The following is a 7,000-nucleotide window of genomic DNA, read 5'->3' as shown; positions in this document are numbered from 1 at the left end:
ACAGTGGTGGCAACAATGGGCTCAGGCTTAGCAATGATTGTGAAGTTGACGCAGAACTGGGCAGCGTTTTGTTGTATTGTGCATAGGGTCGTTATGAGTCGGTGCCGACTCGATGGCACCTAACAACAACAGGGAATTTACTTCTGGAGTTTGATTTCAGGTAAGATTATATTAATGAAGGAAAACAAAAATTTCAGAATCAAAGCTCCTCCCAGTTCTGAATGAGTTTTCTAAACTGTATTAGTGAGTGTGCCCTTTAACTAGATTCTTCTCTCCCTTTAGTTCTGTCTGTCTGCCTTTCTCTTTCACTCTTTCTTGTCTTCTCACTCTTTCTTTGCACTCCTTTAAATCTCTCTCCTCTACAATTCCCATCATATTCAATTATTTCTTTTACTTTTTTTTTTTTTTTTTTTTTTACTCTTTATCCATTCCATTTCTCTTGTCTTTGGCTCCATTCTCTTCTTGTTCCTGTTTTATTCTACCACCAAACTTTTTACATTTTTTCTTTGGTACCAGTAAGTGCTTTAATGTGATTATTTTCTTCCAGAAATTGTTTCATCTTTTCTTTTTATTGGTTTTTAGCTTCTCTCTACAAGTATGTTTGGCCTCTTCTCCATGTGTTTCTTCCTTCAGCATCTCCCTGACACCATGATAATGATTCCCATCCAATGAGAGTGCAATAGTTATCTGCAGTCTTCTCCTTTGCATTTCATACTGGAGATTCTGGGTATCAATTTCCTTAGAGAAAGAATGTGCACAGTTGTTATCTAGTTGGCTGGAGCCTAGTGTTGTGGTAATGGCGCCCCAAATCCATGTCTTTGTATGCATTCCATTTTGTCATGTGACTTTGCTTCTCCTTTCATCAAAAGGTGGAGTCTATTTCTATGCTGCTTAATTGTAGGCATGGCCAGTGACTTCCTTGGCTGTGGTGACTAGGACAAAAGTCATGTAAAGGGAGGCTTGAGAAGTGCTTGCACATGGATCTCACTCTGTGTTGTGTGGAAGCCTTTTGCCACCCTAAGAACAAGCCCAGGCTGGTAGGCTGCTTCTAGAGACCTTGTGGAATGAGAGATTTTGTTCTAGCTGAGCCCCAGACTAGGAGAACCACCCAATCAATCTGTAAAGTTGAGATATGAGCTCTTGGGAGATTTAAAAATAAAAGAAATTTAATTGTGCCCTGGGTGAAGGTTTACAGAGCAGATCACCAGTTTTACATTCAACACGCCATTGATACTTCATTGCATCTCATTGATTGCCATCTCTTCAATGCAATATCACTCATCCTACGTCTTGTGTGCTGTGATTCTTGTTTCTATTTCTCCTTCTTTCCCAACCCTTCTGAACTTTGTCCTTAGGTAAATGCTGCCCTTTTGATCTCCCAAGGGATGTTTTTTGTTTTGTTTTGTTTTAAATTCCCATATAAGCTTTCTGTTTCTTGAAAGGGATTTGAGGGAAGGTTAAAATAAACAAAACCACTTTAAAAATATTGTTTAGCATCACATTTCCAAAGGAAATTACATTCTGAATTTCTTGCTGGTACTTTTCACTTTTACATCTCTTTCTTGCAGTTTCACTAGCAGAGTAACCAGTGTATACAATCATGACACATAATGCTTATTGTTTTAGCTCACTGAGCGGTGGAGTGGTTTGTTCTGCAGCATAAACTAATAATGTATGCCAAGGAGATAACCCAGGTGAAATGCCTAGCTTCTCAGTGATCTGTACCCCTTTGAAGAGGGAGCCTAGAGATCTTACACTTATTCTTGAAACATAAAATGCACATTTCTCCAACCTTCAGATCCTCTTATATGAAACCCTAGTATATCTGTGTTTACTTCTTCATGCTATTTTCTTAACCAAAAAGCCGGATTTTGAATATACACACATTTTAGTCACTCATTTAAAGGATGGACGTGGAGGTAAAAAAAGAAAAGGTAAAGGAGAAGCTGGAAGCAGGAACAAAAGTGTGTGCAATGCATTTGAATCTTGATCTAAAAGAAGGAGATTTTAAATAAATGTGAGCTGTAAAACTGTCATCAGGGATATGCTGAGGGTCAGGAACTAGTGAAATTAGGTACTTCTGCTATGTTCTCATGTGCACTTGAGGTGGAGTGAAGGATGTGTTTATCTTTGGCACTTGGGAGAGAGGTTGAAAAATACTCTGGCAATCTGACTGAGTTAAATAAACATTTTTTAGTTTGTGGCTACCTCAATCTTCCAAGTTAACTGCAATGTGAGAACATAAAGACATGTTTCTACAGCTTTTAATTATATAAAGCATCAAACAGTTGAATGGACTATCAACAATAACAACAAAAGAAAATATCAAATGGATTTTTCTAATGTGTGTATCAGCAAAATTATTTGGAAGTGTTTTAAAGAAGGGAGAATTTGAAATATTTCTATAACATAGAACAGAAGTTATTAAACCCAGTCTGCCACAAAATTTTGTAAATAAAGTTTTATCGAAACACAGTCAATATTATTATAACTTACAGGTTTTGTGTGACTGGCTGGGGGCTACAATGGTAGAGCTATATAGTTACAACATAGACCGGAAGGCCTGTAAAGTATAAAATATTTATTAGGTACTTCTTTATAGGCAATGTTTCCCAACCATTGACATAGCACAATGTCAATGTTTGTTGCTTATATAAATATCTACAACTACAAGTTTCAAGATATGTATGGTAAATATCACTGGTATGCTATTTATTTCCTTTACTTTATCTGTTGCTTCATTTAATGAACTGATAGTATAGTGAGTATTCCAGCTTGAAGATGAGCCTGTTCTGGATTGATTGTGTCTCCCTCCCCACCGTCACCCCTCCCTCAGCTCACATATGTATTGAAATCCTAACCCCTATACCTATGTATATTACTCTGTTGGGTAATATGGTTTTATTTGTTATTTTAATGAGGTAAGTTGTTTCTGAAGACTTTTTTGAGTTATAAAGAGAACAGATTAGACAAAGAAGCAAGCTTATACTGGGGAAAAGAGAAGCCAGGGGAAGATTGCTTGTATGCCAAGGAACCAAGAAATATCCAGGACAAGGAAAGAATTAATGGGATGGACACAATGATTTGGAATTTTTTATGTCCTAAGATCATGAGAAAAGAAATTGTGGTTCTTTAAAACCACGCAGTTGTAGTATTTGTGATACAGCTGTGCCAGTTAACTAAGTAAGAGCTTCAGACAGTTCTAGTTTGGGGAGGTACTAACTTTAGAAACTCAACCTGAAACTAGATGAAGTCTAGTACATAGAACTTGATTCAGTAAGAAAGTGCTTGTCATCAGAAAGGAGCATTGCTGAGCACAGCTCAGTTTCAGGTGTTTGACTTTGTCTTCTAATTACAACTTCATCAGACTCACTTCTTCATCCTAAGAAAATCGAGGCTATAAAATGTTTGGAGTTGCTTCATTAAAATATCTTCAAGACATTGGTCATATTCAGTGCTGCTCTGAGATCCTGTTAAAGGGATGAGAGCATCTCTTCCACAGTCCCATGTAATTCCATACAGCCTTGGCAACATGAGAACTCTGATGTGGGATTGGGACCCAGGGATACAGCACTCAAGATAGTATATGGCGTTTGAGCTAGGAGTACTTACCTAAGGAAGCGGAGCCCTGGTGTAGCCCTGTAGGATAAACTACTGGATGCTAGGTCAGTTTAAACCCCTAGGTCAGTGGTTCAAACTCACCAGCTGCTCCCTAGAAATCCTATACAGGGTTGCTGTGAATCAGAACTGACTAGACGGCACTTAACAACAACACTGTAAGGAAGTGGGGAGTCTTGGCTGAACAGGTTGAATGTAGGAACATAATGGAAGCCACAGCACTAGAAGGACAGATGGAAACAGAGTAGCCTCCAAGGCTTGAGATACCCAGCTGAGCTGGATAATGTTAGGGAGTTACTCAGAACTACCCAAGAGAGACACTTTGGAAACACTGGAGTGGAAGAAATGAATATATCTTCTTAACAGAATTATTGTTCTGTTTATTTTCAAAGTAGTTGAGGGAATCAGATGAGAAGCAGAAAAAGGTTCTTGGAGAAGCAGGAATATAAGGAAAATGGTTAGCTCTTTCTCCTATCTTCCTCTGTGGATTTTTTCTTCAACAAAAAGCAATGTTCTTTGTCGGTTTTCAAAGAGTCAAGGCAAGAACCTTTTACTATACAGAATATTCTTTGAAATCTAGTTCTTATATTGATACTAAAAAAAAAAAGAGAAAGATTTGTTGTTGTTGTTAAGTGTTGTCAAGTTGGTTCTGACCCATAGCAACCCTGTACAGGGTTTCCAAGGAGTGACTGGTGAGCTTGAACTGCTGACCTTGTAATTCAAACTGACTTTGCAGTCCAGTGCATTAACCCACAGTGCCACATCAGGACTCTGAAAAGAAAGATAAGTTATTTAAAAATATATAAGCTTCTTCCTAAATCAAAGAAAGACTTATTTCCCCCCAACTTTAATTGTGCCACTTAACCTGTCATTATTGTTTTTAAGTGCCATCAAGTCAGTTCTGACACATAGCAACCCCATATAGGGTTTCCTAAGAGCAGCTGGTGAGCTTGAACTGCCAACCTTGAGGTTCAAACCAAGTTTGCAGCCCGGCTCATTAACTACCAGTGCTATATCAGGACACCTAAGGATTGTTGTTGTTGTTAAGTGCTACCCAACTCATAGTGACCCTGTATAGGTTTTCTGAGGAGTGGCTGGTAGGTTTGAACCACCACCTTTTGATTCAAATCGACCTTGTGGTCCAATGCTTATCCTACAGCACCACACCTATCTGTCATGGTGGAAGCTGAAAAGGGGTGATATTTAAGAGTGGTCCTTCCACTCACATAGCTTTTGATCTCACATAGTACAAAGGTCTTCCAAAGGTTCATGGGAAAATTCCAGTATCTTTTCGTTCTATTTTTCCACGTACTTTTTGAAGCTTGTTGTACATGCTTTAAAAGTGGCACAATGTGTTTCCAGGAAGAATGGTATATTCTTGGGAGACAAATTCATCTATAGATCATATAAAGTGACCTCAACCTCATCATGGAAGTAAAATAAAATCTATGGCTGTTGACTAGTCAGTTCTACCAAAAAAGTTCTCTGGCAAATATATTTGGGAAATGCTGGGTTAGAAAAGCATTTAATGATTTCTTTATTTCAGGACTTTTCAGTTTCTTAAGTATGCTAAATACATGATATGTATTTCCCAGAAAAGTATACAATTTGAAGAATTACTAAATATATTTGACCTGTGGACCCCCTTTGTGTAATACACCATTGCATAAACTACAATCACTATATACTTTAAAATTCCCAATTTATGATGGAGTGAAATTAGCTCGGGATGGTAGAAATCATAGTGTATGTGTTATATTAATCACATCTCTTAGGATTTAAGATGATAAAAAATAAACTCAATACTTTAAATAAAAACACATGTGCTGGCTTATGTGGCTGAGGAACTTAGGTGTAAGTATAGAGTGGCTCTGAGCATGCCCGAGTTGGCGTTCAAAGGGAGGACATTGTTTCTCCCACTGTAAATCTGTGATTTCAGAAGGATGGAGTGACTTTTTTCTGGGAACCCCAGAAAGACCCCTCATTTTTCCATTAGGTCCTTTCATCCTTGGTTCACAAAATCATCAGGAGACACGGAGTTATGATGGTCCATCATTTCCACTCAAACTACATAGACTAGGACCCTAAAAAGAAGCCCTCTTAACAGAAGACCAAAGAAATGCTATCAAGCAGCTAAAAAGTCAGTAGATGTCCACCACATCTTTGATGCCTACAGAAAGCCTGGCTGAGTGTCTCTCTCCATAGGCTTTACTCTTAATTTTTAAAATTCATTTTCACATTCCTTATCGCTGGTTCCTCTAGTAGATTTCATACTGACTATGTATCTTCTCTTGGCAGAAAACATTTCTGTGAGACCCACATTCTCCTTTACCTTGGACAAATGATCACCTCTATAAACCTAAAAGAATCTCTAAAGGAATGGTTCTCAAAGTATTCTCCTAGAACAGCAGCATCAATTCAGTATCACCTATGGACTAGCAATTCAAATAACTTCATCCTATTCCAGACCGACTAAATGAAATCTCTAGGAGTGGGACCAGTAATGCATGTTTCATCAAGCCTTTCAATAGATTTTGATGCAAACAAAAGTTTGAGAACTATTCTATCTAGAGTTGTTAAGAACCACTTAGTCATCCACTGTGGGGATGGGGGGACATTATTGATGGTTTGATGGTAGAATATTTATTTACCTTCCATGCAGGAGATCCAGGTTCAATTTCTAGCCACGTACAGCCACAGTTCCTTCATCATTGGAGACATGTATAATGCTATGAGGAGTCTTGGTGTGGCAATGTGGGTTAATGCACTAGACTGTAAAGTTGGTTTGATCCACAAGGTCAGCAGTTTGAGATCACCAACTCCTCCTCAGAAACCCTATACAGGGTCACTGTGGGTCAGAGCCAACTCAATAACACTTAACAACAACAACAACACTAACAACATATAGCAATATGCTGACCAGGTTTCAGTAGAGCTTCTAGACTAAGATAGACATGGAGAAAGAAAGACCTGCTGATCTACTTCTGAAAACAAACTATGGAAAGCCCTAAGAATCACAATAGCCTGATTGGCAATAAATCATGGACATGGTGCACAACAAGTTAGAATCAGCTTTCTTGTGTATGTCATCTCAATGACTTAAGGCTGATTTGATGGCCGTTAACAACAGCAAACTAAGCATCACTTCAGACCCTCAGGTAGAAGGTTTCTTTTTTGTAATTGCATATATTTTAAAAATTATAGAAATATATACACAACATTGGTATAATTAAAAAACAAACAAACTGCACATTCTGGAAGCTATGCCTCTGGTATTTAAATACCAGCAGGATCACCCATGGTGGACAGATTTCAGATGAGCTTCCACACTAAGACAGACTAGGAAGAAGGAGTGATGAACCACTTCCAAATATTTAGTCAC

This window comes from Chrysochloris asiatica, unplaced genomic scaffold, assembly GCF_000296735.1.
Source record: "Chrysochloris asiatica unplaced genomic scaffold, ChrAsi1.0 scaffold00006, whole genome shotgun sequence".
Taxonomy (NCBI): Eukaryota; Metazoa; Chordata; class Mammalia; order Afrosoricida; family Chrysochloridae; genus Chrysochloris; species Chrysochloris asiatica.
Note: the sequence above shows the minus strand (reverse complement) of the source record.